The sequence below is a fragment of the Cylas formicarius genome, unplaced genomic scaffold, assembly GCF_029955315.1.
Source record: "Cylas formicarius isolate icCylForm1 unplaced genomic scaffold, icCylForm1.1 PGA_scaffold_2__14_contigs__length_35257938, whole genome shotgun sequence".
In the NCBI taxonomy this organism is placed as follows: Eukaryota; Metazoa; Arthropoda; class Insecta; order Coleoptera; family Brentidae; genus Cylas; species Cylas formicarius.
The window spans coordinates 1,647,215-1,664,478 of record NW_026844319.1 but is presented as its reverse complement, the minus strand read 5'-3'; the positions used below and the strand labels follow the sequence as shown (position 1 = coordinate 1,664,478).

At 34.0% G+C, this 17,264-nt stretch overlaps 1 long non-coding RNA gene across 4 annotated transcripts; it reads left to right on the top strand.

Annotated features, from left to right (window-relative positions):
* The first annotated feature begins 515 nt into the window (after positions 1 to 515).
* On the top strand, positions 516 to 16,041 carry LOC132697703 (uncharacterized). 4 transcript variants are annotated; one of them, XR_009618292.1, is made up of 5 exons: positions 516 to 1,099; positions 1,232 to 1,403; positions 3,739 to 3,937; positions 14,065 to 15,552; positions 15,613 to 16,041. It is a non-coding gene; the product is annotated as an uncharacterized LOC132697703 (long non-coding RNA). The 4 variants fall into 4 exon arrangements; XR_009618291.1 differs by having other exon boundaries at positions 607 to 1,099; positions 14,065 to 16,041; XR_009618293.1 differs by lacking the exons at positions 14,065 to 15,552; positions 15,613 to 16,041 and adding an exon at positions 5,761 to 9,374 and having other exon boundaries at positions 608 to 1,099.
* Positions 16,042 to 17,264: the final 1,223 nt, after the last annotated feature.

Below are 17,264 nucleotides of genomic sequence, written 5' to 3'. Positions count from 1 at the left end.
GATATGGTGGAGAATTTAAAACTTGATATCAATCATATGACAAAATTTAAAAATGCTTCCTTCTTGTAACAATGTTCCTATGAAGCGCATTTCTTCGTTTTGAAAATGACTGGTATATTGTCACTTGTTATTTTACTGGTCATTGCGATTCTAGATGTTTTAAGTTCGAGGATTATCTGGATATATTGTCCTATCGCTGAAATTTGTACCTGCATGCCACATTACATCAATTTTCTCTTGGAGAATTTTCATGATTCTCAGGTTATAACGTTCTCCGTCAGTTTAGCATTTAGTGTGCTTTTGGTATCCGTTATTCCTGGTCAATATTTTGTACGATTACCTTGATTACACCTGTATTTTTGTGTAAAACTTGTTGCATTCTGATTTTTTCCATTGTTTACTGTAATCATCAAGCTTCCAAATGTCACCGGCCGGAGTCGTTACTGGCGCAGTTGCCAGATTGTGGAATAGTCTCTAAGGTTTCTCGCGAAGAATAATAATTCCTTATGTTAAAATTAATTCCTTTTCAGTGTTTGGGTAATGTAACTCGATAGAACGTTTCTGGTCTTTATTACTTGTTTAGTGTTACGTTTTGCTCCGCATTCTCGGTTGTTGTGATTGATACATTGATTTGCTGGTTGATTTGGCATTACGCGTCGAGTTTATCTCCACCTGTGATCGTGAATGCGGTGGAGTGAGACGCCCAATGGGACTATGTGAATGTTAGACAAGAATATCTTGATCTTCGTTGTTCGTGAGGGTTGATTTTGCGTCTAGAGAACACATTAACGTTCGAATGGGCTTCGCAGTGTAATTGAATTTTTCGGTGTGATTTTGGTGATTTTAAAGAAAATACCAGGCCACCGAGTTGAGACATCCGCCAAAGATTCTTCGAGTAAACTATTGTGCCATCATCTGGATCAGACATTTGGATGTTTTTGTATTTGTTTTCTGATAGGTTGTCTGCGCCATTTTGGGGATGTGATATATGTACGTACCTCATGCATCCACATGAGGTTCTTATTTTTGCTTTGTTGGCACAATGGCAATTAGTTGATACGTCTTACACTCGTACGTAAACCCCGATCAACACCTACAGGTATGTGATATTTTATTTCGGGTGTAGTAACTGATTTTTGGCATTCCCTTACAGGGGTTTTTCTTTTTTTCCTTTTATTTCCTTTTTTACCATTTTTTCTTCCGTTTTCTATCTACGTTGTTTGCCTTGTAGGGCAACGTTTTGGAATTCGACAACTATTTCCTGTTCGCTGCTGGAGTGACTCGCTTAATTTGGTAGCAGCTCTTCACCGCAACCAGTCAATCGATCGCGACCGTGCTATCGGATACAGCCGGAGTCTAAATCAGCGTACACGACTGCAGCCACTACTTACAGGAACCGCAAGGTATAACACCTTTTTTTTTATTCAACTGAATTTATCAAAACTGAGTTTATATTTAGCCTTTTAAATTTTTAATTATCATTTTCATAAGTTAGTTAATAAGTATTTTACGTACTCTATAAGTGAGACATTGCATTATGGGGGGTACGTCCATGTAAACAATCGTGATCAAGGGTTGGTTAAAAGTACTCACTCAATTAATAGTTTTTTTTTTCATTCATTTATTTTGCTGCACACAAACTTCTTTGAATCCTTCAATACTTGATGCAACACATCTTTTTTCTTTTTCTTTAGTCAATTTTTTTTTCTTTATTTCTTTAAATATATTTCACACTATCTTTCCCAGTTGAACGAGCTATCCGCCGTTTAACATGATCTCCAGAGTCATTCTGCAAACTAGCGAAATTTCATCAGAAAACACTATAGTTGTCTCACGCTAAAGCACTTGTGTAGTAGAAAAAGTAAGGGCACCCAAATGGATCCATTCAAAATGGACATTTTTAACTGACTACACATATTTTTGTTGAAACTTCTGTCTCAAATTAAATCTAGAAAATTTGAAAAACTTGAAACTAAGAAAACATTCTTCTAATTCGAAAAAATTAATTCTGGAACTAAATATTTTATGAAGCATTCTTGAAAATTTTCTTGAGTCATCTAACCATTATTGCTGTTTGCTTTCCAATTATCAGTGGCGTCAGGTAATGAGATTTTGATGCCTTTGCAGTAGGTCTACGACATTTTCCTTGGCCGAGTTGTGAGGGTTGCCAGCTAGTAAAAATTGCATCGAATTGACCTTTTTCTTTGACATTTTCACTATTTCGCATTTTGAAACTGTGCATTTTTTTTTAGTGTCAACAGTGGATTCAATTATAATTCACTCTCATCTCACAAACCCCAGTTTCAAAATCAAAATATGAAAAATAATTTTAATAGAATTTTCTGAAATTTATTGAATTTTTATAACATTGATTTTCATACAACCAACTATGGCGTTAACTCGCCTATAAATCGAATGTGCAAGCTGCAAATATTTTACTCACAAATAACGAGCGTATTGATTTATTTTCTGCCTCTCAGTAGTTTTAATTGCAAAGTAAAGAAGACTGTTTTTAATCAACCGGTCGCCTTGTAAACGTGGTAGTTTAGCAACTGTAAGTGTTGGTGTTACTATTTTTCTTAGGTATACTATACTGTAATCATAATAAATGCTAAATGCGTAAATAAAAATTTTGATTTTAATTTTATAATGTTTCACAAGCGACAAATCATAATAAAATTCTGGGATGACCAGCTTTTCAACCAGATGTTAGAAAAATAAATACAACTAAATTCAGTTTCAGGTATAAAGAAAACGGTCTTATAATTTTCAGGAGGAATAATTTAGTTTTCCTACTCCCGTCTGTAAAATACCTAATTATCCACCGATCTAGCGTGCGGGAAGCGTACCACGAATCCGAGCCACTGCGGACATTTCCGCGATTTTACCGCACGGGTTTGGGAGCAATCGGATGTTATCGGAGATAATTCCCACGTTTTGAATTTTGACGTTTGTCAATTCTGACGGTCATGTCAGTGAATGTATTCGTGTTGTTTTACGAAAATGTACCCATACTCCTTGTGTGGGCCCTATATATTGTTTATGATGCTCTGTAGATTATGAGTTCGTAGCACAATTTAGTCACACTGACGTGTAAACTGCTTACAATGAAAGTGATTCTGGGATCCACGAAATGTCCGTATATTAGGTTAGGACGCATTTAACATAAACCTATAAGATATACAGAAATCTGTTTTTGCGTTCTAATGGTTTTTATAATGCCTGCTTACAATTGGAATTTCGGCAGAAAATTTGTTTCAATTTTATTGTTGACAATGTTTACGTTAATCCTCGATATGAGGATAGCACGGAATAGTACCCAACACTTTATGAGGCCTTTATTGCTTAATGTGGCGCAGTTTTTGTCGTATTGTCCGGCTCTTTGACCCATAATCGTGAAGTGAGGTAGATGAAGGAGGGCATCATATATGTTTGTTTCTGGCCTGTTGCGAATGCGAGTGAGGCTGGTAATTTCAGATTAGACTAAAACTAAGAACTGTATTCAATTCGTGTAGCAGGAATACGTGGCTTTTTGTAAAATTGAAGGTTTTCGGTGTTATTGTTGGTTTAATGCATTTTGTGCCAGTTATTTTTCACTGTAAGTGTCCATATTCCTTGTCTGCTATAGTGCCTACGCCCTTTTTGAGATATATACCCACATCTACCTCGATTAAAGCCTAAAGGTTTGTGATATTCTATTTTGCGGAATATGTATTAACTATTTTAATTTCGTTGCAGATTTTTTGGGTTTCCTATTTTCTACATGGGATATTCAAGCTTGCGATTGCTAGTCGCAGGAACAGGGTAGAATTTGGTTTTTGGAGTGATAGCTTACTTTTCACACCAGATCGGCTAACTCCCGGTTTGGTGGAGCTTTTTGCAGCCCAACAGCTCCTTCATTCTGTTGTTCGCCTGTAGATCATTGGCCAGGATGACTGTAAGTTATAACTGTTTTTCATTATTTGATTAACAACCTGATTAACAGAATTTCTATATGGGGAGGCATAATATTCAGTGCCCTTGATTGCTAATAAAAGAAAAACTTGTGGCGCATAATATTGTAAGCAAAAATATATGAAAGTAGAAAGTAAGAAAGGGAAATAAAATGAAATACTAAAATAATTAGTTATTGATAATGGGCCAGGGACTGAGTTGCAATTGATTCTGAAAAGGATTCTGAAACTAGGTTTGATTATTGATGTAATTAAAATGGTGTTCTGTCAAATAGGTTTGAAAAAGCTTCAAAATAGATGCAAAACATCCTCATTATCTTATATTCCCTAGGATTGACTCCCACAATCCACAAAAAATCAAAACTTGATGCTTGAAGTACTATACTTTTTCTACAGTATTGACAAAATAATACATACTACTTCTTTCCATAAAAGTTAATTGATCAATAACTAAATGCCCATTCAAGGTGTATTTTACTCTATCCAATCCAAAAACTTACTTTTTTTTTGTTTTTTATCTATAATTTTTCTTTTTACATTTTCTTTACATGGGATATTCAAGTGTTATCGTTTTGTGGTTGTGGTTTTATGGCTTATCCCCCTTATTAATAAAGCTAGCGTGTTGCAGTTTTTGTCATACAGGGTGGCTTTGAAATACTGCATTTTCAGAAACCCTTGGTAGTTTGGTTATGCGTTAACTTATTGAAAAGGTGAAGACTGACGTAGGTATAGTTTTTACGATCCAGTGGCGTAGTCAGTTTTCTTCTCAATTTTTCCTGATTACGTCAGAGCTAATTCAAATACAATCATTTTATTTTTTTATTGAGCAAGTAATGACCAAATGAGCTTCTGCTTTCATTAATGCTTCATTAATGTTGCAAATCTTTATATATTTTGTCCTTATTACTGTTGTGACTAACTTCATCACCCCACAAAGCAATCTACAAAATATCTTGCTTGCCTTACATATATGTACTTGTTCTTTTTTGCCAAATCTAACAGCTGTATTCCAATTATTTCCAAGTAATTGTATTAATTGAAAAATATTTCTTCATGCTTTTTTTTAAACTGCATTTTTTCCCAATAAATTGGTCCTAAATAATTTATGAAAAAAAAAGATGTTTGACGAATGTGAAATATGTTTTATCCCAAAAGCAGTGTAAAGAATAAGAACGCGCATATTTTTTGCACAGAACTAGGTCTATTTTGCCAAGGTTTGAAATAGTTTCTTTGTAGATAAAATTTGCAAATTACTGTTTATTATTTTTTTGTGTGTTTATAAATTTTGAATTTTTTATTGTACTTCCCGAGTAGTAGTAGAGTATTTTATTGGGGTGTTTTAAAAAAAAATGTTATTGAAATCAGAGATTTTTTCTATGATAGATCTATTAGTTTATTTGTATATGCAAGATATATCTTACTCTGACTTTCTAACTTTTAATAGGATGCTCTGTATGTTACTGCAAATTTGGACGAGTCGAATGACGTAATGTATTGTGTGGGTCTGGGTACCAACGTTTCGGATTTTTTGATTTTGTTCTTCAGTCTGACAAATTCTTGAATTAACAAATTCGGTAAATAAAAGTTTTTTGAGATTTGTTTGCATGAAAAGAAATCGAAATGTTATTTTAACTACACATGTTTAAACATTATTGTTAAAATTTAAACATGTTACTGCAAACTACACGTTTTGCTATTAAAACATTTATTGATTTACTTTTTACAAAATTTCTTGATTCATCCTGCGTCAGTTTTTGCTGAGTCGAACTTGCCGACGTTTCGCCAATCATACTGTTGGCTTTTTCAGAGCTTCACTGAAACTGATTCGTATTTTACTCTGGACCTGCTTATATATTGTTTGAGGGGGGCAGAGCTAAATTAGCGGCATAAACACCGTCTCGGATGACTGATCCCCATATTGATGACAGATAGAGACCTGAGTCGCGGTTAAGATTGTTAGGTTGTTTATAGATTTGTATAGATTGTCGGATTTTTCGTTGGTAGAAGAACTGATTACATGCAAAAATTTTAGTTTTATCGAATAAAATGTTATGTCCGGTTTCATGAGTGTGTTCGGCAACAGCCGATGAGTTTATTTGTCTTAGAGGTAAGGCTCTTTCGTGTTCTTTGAGCCAGCTGATATTTTTCGTCCGGTCTCTCCAATTTATTCTTTGCCGCATATGCATGGAATGCTGTAAACTCCTGGCATCGCAAATGGAATTTTGTTTTTGACGGACCGAAGATGTTGAGAGATTTTTGAACAAATGGTAAATCTGGTTTTGACGTTATACTTCTTTGGAACTTTTGATATGTGGTCAGTGATCGCTATTGGAAGGTTGTGGTGAAGTGTATTTTTTGATAGAACGCTCAATATCTTTCATGTGGAAATTATTAGAGGGAAGAGCAGAGGTAAGGTGTTTTAACTCTGATGGTGATGTGACCATGCATTAAAGTATCGGTCTGTGCGCGTAGATTTTCTGTAAACACAATGACCCAATGTTAGGTCTGATTTTCTATTGATAAGAATATCTAAAAATGGAAGATTATTATTAGTGTCTAGTTCAATAGTATTGTATTGTATAATGTTTTAAAAACTACAACTGTCATCCAAAATACATAAGAGACAAAAAGTGTAAAGTAAGAGGTTTATTAAACTAAATAAGTTTTAATACCATTGGCGTACATAAAGAAAAGTTGCTGATAATCCACATAAAAATCTACATAAAAGTGAAATATGTGTAAAACTGCGAGATTTATAAATAAAAATGTTATTTTATGAATACATTTTTACACCCTGCATTTTAGAAACCGGCCCCGAAAATGAAAAATGGCATAATGAAAATCACATTTATACACAATGTGTCATTAACGGGATGACCTATACTTTGACTCACCCTGTATAACATATATTTAAATAGAATAATGGTATATTATGCGAAAAGTGTGGTAAAGCGGAGCGAGTGTTTATTAAATGAGTGACTTAAAAGGTTGACCAAACGTGTTGCATATTATGCTTTATCTACGGCTGTCAGTTCTTGTGTATTGTAGCCTATATTGTTAATAACAAGTAGTTTGTCCTCAAGTCCCTTATTATTATGTAAAGCCATTATATACAAAAAGACAACATGTTTAAAGACTTTTCGTAAAGATCTTGTACAGGGTGGCCACTTAGTGTTGCCGGGTAAACACAACTTCATTTTTTTTTAAATCGAACATCCTGTATATTATTACTTTTTTGGATTCTACTCAAATTTCTAGGAAAATTTTATATATAATGTTGTTTCGTTTGCATGCTCCTTTAATAGTTTAATTAGTGTAATTTAGTCATTTTTCTAATATTAGTTGCCCTAAAAAAATACAAATTTTCTACCATTACCAACACGTTTTAATTCGTCGTTCGTGGTTTTCTCTCTTCATTGTTGCGGTCGTTTCGATAGACTTTATCCAAGTTTGTAAGAGTAAGAACTGAACGTTTTTTTGTGAAAACCATGTTGATTTTGATCTATGTCATTCTTTACCAGAAAAAACAACTGTAAATAAATTGCAGCCTCAAAAACCTGTGCAAAGAGTTTTCGTCGTGTAAAACAAATTTGATTTTTTAAAAAACTTTATTCAAGCGAGATGACAAAAAGCTGGCGATGTGGTTCGCACCGTGGTTTTATATAAACAAATTGCTGACACTTTGGGAAACAATATGTATGGGAACTTTTATTCAGCGGTTTACAATATTAGAGCGTTTATAACACCTCCGCCCTTAGATGAAAGCACGGGTACAACAAGTGGTTTTAGTTTAAATAATAATATTCTCTTTTTGTTTATTAATTTTAGGTAACCTTTTAAATGGAAAACATCTATATAACAAATAAATCAAAATCAATATAATTATTAGGTACAACAAAATTGTCCAAACACTAGTTCTTGTAGAATATATAGGTAATGACATCTTCCCAAGGTTTTCTTTTGCTTCGTCCATTTGGATTTGTAGCTCTTTTATTGCCTTTAGGTTGATCGTGTCCAGTGTGAGTTCTGGTGGATCGAAGATTGTTTTCTGTTTGTGTAGTAGTGAGAAATTCACTTCCGGTAGACGGGTGTCATCAAATCTCAATCGATTAGGGGTATAGGTCCCTAGTCGTTCCAATTTGTACTTTGCAAATTGGGGAAGACTCGATAAGGTGAGATCCGAATAATGGTACAATGTTAATGTCGTCATTACATTGTACTGTTGCTATTGTCTTCTTAGGTGTCAATCCATTTTCCATTTTGGATTTTAAAAATTTTTATTTCTTGAAGTTGGATTTTAATTGGTTTACAGTTTGTCACATTGGTCTTGTGAGTTATTATTTCCACTGAACAAGGCGGGTGTTCCTTCATATAGGTAATATATATATTTTTACACATCAACCCATTTTTTAATAGTTTCACACATTTAGAGTCCATAAATGAGTATATATTTCCACTCAGGTATGGTTGGATCGGTATATTGACGTAATATTGCAGTTCTTGTTCACTATTAACTGGTAGCGGATACAATTGGTAATATTGATAAATTTCTGATTCTACTAGTGGTAGTTCCAAAATAAAAGTTATTATTAGTCCTCTAGAGTAGCTTTTTATTTCTATAATTTTTTCAAAATTTAATATATTTTCGATAGATAACTCGAACGGTAGTTGGTTTTCCTTTAATTCTTTTTTAATGTTTTTAATTTCTTCGAATAGTTCTCAAAAATGTTATATATTGAATTATACATAAAGGTAATTTGATTCATTACTACATGTATTTGGAAATACTCATAGTCGTTCGTTTGTTCAACAGTTATCTTTTTGATTATTTGATCAATTTGTAATATTTTGTATTTAAGGATGAGTTGGTTATGAGAAATATTGGATATCAAATTTTTAAATGAGTTGATTGTTTTTTCTAACGGTTTTATTTGATTAATTGAATTAGTTCCTAAATTATTTTGGTTTTCTTGCAGTTGTTTGATTTCTATATCGTTTTTTTGCCTCGTCCGATTGGTCTAAGTTTCCAGTAATACATTTAATAATAGAACCGATTGGGTTTAATAGACCTCTTTTATTTCTTCTTATATATGATGGATTGAGTTGATTAATTTGGTTTTCAATGCGTTTTGCTAATGTTACAAGAGGGATGACTGAATTAGAATATTCGTGAGAATAATTAGTATTATTTTTAATCTGACTAATTAATATTTTTACTTTGTTATAGATTGCATAGAATTCAGCAACAGCTGGGTTTAAATCAAAAATTTGTATAAAGAAGAATTGGTTAGAGGTTATTTTTGCGGTACCTAGTTTATAAGGAAGGATTCCTAGATAGTTGTTCAGGTTGTGGAATTTTACTTCGTTTGCTCCGATGTTTGCGAGCCACCTGGAACAATGTTCATTATTTTAGTTTCGTTAACGTGAGTTATTTCTTTTTTGTTTGTTTTTGGGTTTTCCATTTCAATTTTATTATTATCTAAGATTTTTGTTAATATGAATGGTCCAGAAATTTTTTTATTTAATTTACCTTTTCGACTTTCGATGCGCTTATACACCGTTGCGCCAATTTTTAGTTCTACTGGAGTTTTGTTTTTATTAATTTTTATTAGTTTTATCGATCGTTTTGTTTTTTTAAAAGGGAATCGTTATGTACCTTTTCGTAAAGAAGCTTAGTATTTGTTTGATGGTTATTTACGTATTCACAATATATTTGAGAAGTGATTAGGTTCATAGGGTCACTTGTATCAGTGTGTCCTAGTGTTAATTCAAAAGGCGTAAAATTAGTATTTGTGTGTATAGTACTGTTATATGCAATGATCGCATAGGGCATAAGTGAAATAATATCGGAATTTGGTATTCCATAGAATGAGAAGAAATGTACTAATTTTTGGCATGCTGAAATCGCAGTTCTTAGAGAATTTATCAATTATAGTTAAGAATTTTTGTCCGCCGGCAATAAAGGTATCGACGTGTATAATTTCAAATGGTTTTGAAGGTGTTTCAGTTAACATTAAAGGTTGATCTGGTGGTTTTCGTTGATATTTTGCTCGCTGGCAAATTTCACATTCGTTAATATAGTTTGTAACATCCAGTAATAATTATTTTTTAGAAATTTACAAGTTTCTTCTATGCCTCTGTGATTAGTTTTACCTTCATTTTTATATTTAATTAATATATTTCGTTCTTGTTAATAATTTCATTTAATATAGGTATTCCCTGTAAAGTTTTGTCATTATTAGTACTATGTATTGTATTTTCAAAAACTGGCCTTAAAAGTTTGTTTTCGAGAATGATTATTTTTGGGCTTTTTAGGCGTTTATTTTCTATTTCCTCGAGTGTTTTTGAAATTTCAATCCAGTCTAATTTATTCGGATGAAAATTGTTGTCTAGAATATAATATTATAAATAGACACTATAAATAGAGTCAGTTTCTAAAGCATTTAATTTTATTCGTGACTAGGCGTCCGCATTTGTATTTTGTTTGCCATTTTTATAAAGAATTTCGTAGTCAAATTCTTCTAGTTTGTCTCCATCTCATAAGTTTTGAATTTGGTTCTTTTAGGTTAAACAACCAGACTAATGGTCTATGGTCCGTAAAAATTAAAAAATTAATTAATTAAAAAAATTAAAACCGTTAGCTAGATCCAGAGTTGAAAAATACTGGGCTTTACTGAGTTTATCGAGAATATCTGAAATATTAGGCAAGGGAAATTTATCATTGATTGTTTTTTCATTAAGTTTCCGGTAATCTATGACAACGCGCCATTTACGTTTATTTGATGCATCTAATTTTTTTGGTACGATCCATATAGGACTCCACGGGGAATGTGAGGGTTGGATTATATTATTTTTTAGCATTTCGCCTATTTGTCTATTTACTTCGGCTTTATGTACTTCAGGATGACGGTAATTTTTTGTGTAAACGGGTGTTTCGTCAGTTAAATTAATTTTGTGTTAAATTTGATTTGTGAAAGATTAATGGCACTTTATCGCAATAAAATATGTCTCGATATTCGTAACATAACTTCCTAATCGCTTTGTATTCTTCTTTATTGCAGTGATTCAGTCTTAAATTTTTTAGATTTTCTTTTTGCAGATTGTCGAAATTACTTTTTGAATGTTCGATTTAATTTTCATTGTTATCTTCTATTTTTTCAATGAAATTAGTTTCACATTCATTTATTAATTCAATTTCTAGAGGTTCAATAAATTGTATACTAACAGGATTTTCAGATGTGTTAGTAATAGTTGTTAACGCACATGAATCGATAATTTTTACTAAAGCTTCCGGCATTTCGGCATTTACAAATTTTTCATATTTTAAGATTCCTATACCATTTTGTTCTGTCACGGGTATTTTAACTTTGTGTTGCTTGGTTGTGGGTAATCAAATATTGAGGTATTAAGTAGTGATTGCAAATCTCTCGCTTTTTTGCTGCACGTGCGACTTCAGTTTTTTTCGAAATGGACTGAAATTTAACCACCATATTTTTGGGGGTGTTTTTGGAGGGAACACCCGGAAATTGGATGACTCTGTGACTGGAGACAATATCATCATCCTGAAGTTCAATTTGTGGGGTCTCTCCAATTTTTTTAACAATATCTCCAACGTTTTCACCCTTTATCTCAGTAACCACCACATACTTCCAAGTTAATATTTCTATCCTGTTGCTTCATCCACTCCAGTTCTGATCTCAAAGAGCTACATTCAGCTTTAACTGATACAAGTTCCTCTTTTAAGTTATTAATCTCCTAAGGTATTTTTTAACTGTTTCCATCTGGGCAGTAAAGTCATCAATTTTCCCCCCAAAAAATTACAAGGAATCTTTAAAGAGACCTTGCTCAACTTTTAATTCGCTCGTAGTTGACATGAGTGAATTAACCTTTACAATTACTTCTTGAAAGTACTTGGAGACATCAGGTTCCGTTCCGATACAATGTTTACATTTCCACACGCATCCAGGATCGCGATCCAGCTCCGCAATCGTTTGTGCAACCTTCGCATCGAATACCTCTGAGCTATTTCAAATTTTGTAGGTGCTCAAAATAGTTTTATGCGGGAGTCCGCCAATAAAGTGTGTATCACCTGGCACTTCAACCCCCCTTCGGCTCCACATTTTGGCGGGTGAAAGCGGTTAAAAGTCACCTTTACAGGGTCTTTTGTGGTCACATATTAACATATGAAGAGTTGAACACTGTTTTTATCCAAATTGAAGTCATTTTGAATTCTCGTCCACTTACCGTTTTTGGTACCGATCCCTACGACCTTTCAGCCCTCACGCCGGGTTATTTTCTTACATTGAAACCCGTGATGGCACCCCTGAAAACGATTACACTTCGACTTCTCTTAGTAACTTAGATCGTTGGCAACTACTCCAGCGAATGCTTCAAGATTTCTGGGCCCGGTGGTCCAAAGAATTTTGATATACGTATCATCAGCGTAGCAAATAGTATAAAGATCCTTCTTCTGTTGTAATTGGTACGCTGCTGGTACTAATCAAAGATGATCTCGACCCGCCAATGCAATGGAAGACGGTATAGTTAGAGTGGCTCTTGTAAAGACTTCAAATAGCCCGGTTATTAAACTGTCCGCTACCAACAAATAACACATTAAAAAAATTCGTTGTATTTTGGTAGGCGGAATGTTACGTTTGCATGTTCTTTTAATAGTTAATTAATTTAATTTAGTCATTTTTCTAATGTTCGTTGCCCTTATATTAAAAGGGAAAAAGAATTTACTACCACCGCAATTTATGTTGACACTTTCTTAGTATTTTAATTTCCCGGTACGTTTTAAGGCCTATACGCAAGTGCAAAGTGCAAGTAGTGCTTTTTTGGATTCGAAATGTATCGATCGATCGGTACTCGGTAGAACGTTGCAGAAAAACCAACACGTATTAATTTGTCGCTCGTGATTTTCTCCCTTCCCTGTTGCGGTCGTTCCGATAGACTAACAATTAACAATTATCTGTTAGTGACAATTTAGAGTGTTCCAATCGCCTCAGCCGGCCGGCTCCCCGCATAATCCGGGACTCACAGGTCGATCAAACACACACTAAAGTAATAAGGCTACAATATCGTAGTTTTCTTATAAATTATACAGTCTATTTTCTCGCCAATCTAGCCATTGTTGAGTTCGTCAATTAAATGTTCTATATCTATGTCTAATGGTTTTTGACATATTTAAGTTTTTATTTTAAATATGTCATTTGCAGGCCCTAGGACTAATACCAATTTTTCCTAAAAGGAAATCTTTATTTTTTAATTTGGGTTTAATACGTTGTTGGCAAGAACATACTTTAACACAATGTTTATAATATGTTGTTAACTAATAATGCAGGGTGTTCAAAAAGTAAGATTAAATACTAATTTAACAAAAATGTCAAAAATCTTTTTTTAAATGAACCGACCTCTCCAATTTCATAATTTTATCTTATTTACCATTAAAAATAATATTTAATTTATTAAAATAATAATATTTTGTTAACTAATAATGCAGGGTGTTCAAAAAGTAAGATTAGGTAATAATTTAAGAAAACTATCAAAATCTTTTTTTTTAATGGACCGACCCCTGCAATTTTATAATTTTATCTTATTTATCATTAAAAATAAAGGTAAGTTTGTATAAGGTAAGGTTGTATATGCTGAACATGTTTAGTTTTCGAAAGATTGATAAATTAATATTCTTATATGACGATTTTGCTGCGGTTTCAAACTTTGTTATATCTATTCTTAGTTGACTAACACAGCGTTTAAAATCAATAATATTCCAAAGAAATATATGAGGCTGGTGATAGTTGCTATTTCAAAATTATCAATAATTTTTTGACCTAAATTTTATAAAATGTGACATATTTTTATTTAAAAAAACTATAATATGTCAGATATAATACTTAAAGAATTGACTTGGATTTGGATTGGAACAACAGGTATTATAATAAATTTTCAACATGTCCTCCATAAACCGCCAAACACGTCGTATATATAGTTTCCATTTTATTTATAGCATCACTAACCATTTTAGATCCGTTGATATTAAGTATTTCCTGTATTATTTGCTCTTTGTTCTCCCTATTTCAGTCCGATTTTGATAAACTTTATTTTTTAGGTTTCCCCATAGAAAGAAATCTAAATCAGAGCTAACAGCTGTCCAAGGTATTGTTCCTGGTCGACCTATCCAAGTTGTAAATGGGTTGTTCAGCCAGTTAATAACATGTCGTGACGTATGATAAGGAGCACTATCTTGTTGAAAGATTTGATCATGTTTAACTTGTTCCAGTAGAGCGTCAATAAGCGGATAATTCTGCGTAGCTAGTAGGTTTAAATACCGATCACCATTAAGATGGCCTTCATAAAAAGTAGATATTATACCACACTAACTTCTGTAACCCTGCTTCTGAATAATTTTAACACGGTGTTTGTTACTAGAAGATCTATTAATAATGCCGGTCGTATTAAAAAAACTTTCGTCAGTCCATAATACTATTTCAAATATGGATTCAAAGTAACGGTCCATCATTAGAGCGCAAAATGTTGCTCTTGCATCCTTATCTTCAGCTGTTAATAACTGAACAGGGAGGAATTTTAATGGAAAATAATTTTGAGTGAATAGAATTGAATGCCAATTTGACTTCTGCAATGTCACGCGCGGCTTGCCTTTGGGGACTTTCTTCCCTCTCCTCGAAATACAGCAAAACATCTAATTGTTTTTCTTCAGCATGGGCAGTTCTCGGGTTCGTCCTGGTGTTTTTTTATGGCTGAAGTATTTCGTAGGTTACGCACTATTCTACTAAAAATCTGTTTAGTGGGTAATCTGCTTGCTGCATATAATTGCCGGTACTCCCGAAGAGCCAAAGCTGGACTTTCATTATTGGGAATAAAGCACTCATATAACTGGAAACGCACTTCAACAGTGTATGGAGCCATATTTTTGACAGTAATAAAATAAAAACGACGAATTTACATTTTACCGAGAGCCTGTGACATTTTCGGCTTTTTTGTTTATCATGTTTTTCTTTCTTGACTTTTTATTCGTTGTCAAGTATAACACAACACGAAACCCGCAGTAAAATCGTCATATAAGAATATTAATTTGACATTCGTTCGAAAGCTAAACATTTTCAGCATAGACAACCTTATCTTATCCAAACTTATTTTTATTTTTAATGGTAAATAAGATAAAATTATGAAATTTGGGGGTTTCCATTTAATGATTTTTGGAAGTTTTCTTAATTTAGTATTTATTGTTACTTTTTGAACACCCTGTATTATTAGTCATGAAAGGATTATAGAAGTTCTCTTAAACCCAAATTAAAAAATAACGATTTCCTTTTAGAAAAAAATTCTTGTTAGTCCTAGGGCCTGCAAATGACATATTTGAGATAAAAATGTAGACATAGGAAGACATTGGTATAGAATATATATGAAATTTTACTAGAAACTTGGCTAGAATCCAAAAATGTAATAATATACAGGATATTCCATTAAAAAGTTGTGTTTACCCAAGCAACATATTCTTGTATATATTCAATGCTCCTGGGACATACAGACAAGTCAGCAGTGGCGGAGCATACGCATCATGTTTGAAGACACTCAGGTACTGGACAGGACAACACATTTTTATCGACGACTTTTCAGAGAAGCCATTGAATTTCAGAAACATCAGAATAATTTCAACAGAAAAGAAAAAGGTCTTAACGTCAGCAGAACGTGGATTCAGGTCATAAACAAAACATCATGTCTACCCGGACGAATACGACCTATGCCTAATAGCGAGGCCACGCCCACTCCAGTGCGCTTATATACCGGGGATTCTCCACTAGGCAAATCAGTCATCACAGAGCAGTACGGAAGATCACTTCGACCGTTACCGCATCGCTGCTCTTGAAAATGTCTGCCGCAGTTGTAGACGAAACGTCGAGTGTAATCTCGGGGCCACGGCTCAAAAGCCCGGAAATACTTAGCATTGTAGTTTGTGGCCGTGAAAGCCTAACATCTTTGATACACTGATGTGTTTTTAAAACCCACCTGGTGGCGATCTCTGTGTATAATTATCTTGAGAGTCATAAGCTCTTAGCAGTGTATATTTCGGTGATTTTGGAATTTTTCAATTTTGAGGCACCTCTCATATCTCCGATATTCTATGAAATATCGGACTTATCTGGTACACGGACGGGTCCAGAATTGGAGATCAGCCGGAGCTGGAGCGTACTGCGAGAGAATGGGCTCGAGCTTGGGTTTGGATCAGTACTGCACTGTGTTTCAGGCGGATATTTTCGCTTTATTGATGGCGGCCAGAGAGTTGCTTCGGCTCAACCACGGAAACAGGAGGGTCTTCTTCTGCTCGGATAGGAGGGCTGCACTTATGGAGCTGAAGTCAGTGCGCACGCGCTCCTTGTTGATAAAGGAGTGCAAAGGGGTACTGAAGAGAGTGGCCGAGGAGAGGAATGTCACGTTGCTCTGGGTCGCGAGAGTCACACCGGTATCCGAGGCAATGAGGCAGCGGACGGTATTGGGCTACAATAGTTGTTGACCTTCTATAGGAGGGCGTGGGGGACGCAGGGCGCCCCACTTTAGTACCAATACCAATACCCCTTCCTTTCCAACGGGTTTGCTAAATCATAATTGCTAATTTGATAAGTCTGGTAGAAAAAATTCCTTCTTGAGAGAAGTGTACTACGCATCCATCGTGTTGCAGTCACGCATCTCCTCTCGTAGAGGGACGTTTTTTTTTTTTATAAAATCGGCAAGTAGTTAAATCGATCACCCAAAATACCACTCTCGACGTTCACATTCGACCTCTTTTGATAATTCGCTTTCACGCGTCCAATGGAAATTTACTGGCGATAATGCATATTATGCATTGCATTGAAAGGCATCAATATACACGCTATGCAAATTGACTATTTCTTTGCTCGAAAAAGTAGCTTCATTTGTTCATAATATTCGAAATAAAAAATTTGGGGTCCTCATCTATCCTACAATTTAGCCAATTATAGTATTCTATTCAAAGAGAATTTTAAGTAATTTAGTATAACGGCGTAGGTAGTGGTCTTTTAGAATTCGGTGTATCGATGTTTTACTAATACCCAAGTTAAGCCTGAATGGGCCATAGGCAAAAACAATAATGACGTTTCGTCCTGTTTTGAGCCAATATTTACTTAAACGACTACGACTTTAGGTTCAGAAAAATATATTGGCGGTTTTCACTGGGTTGTTCTTTTGTTTGTCTATTAATAAAAAATAATATCTTCGCATTTTTTCCTTTAGAAAATTCTGTCTAGTGCCATTTCAGAACCTCAAGAATAA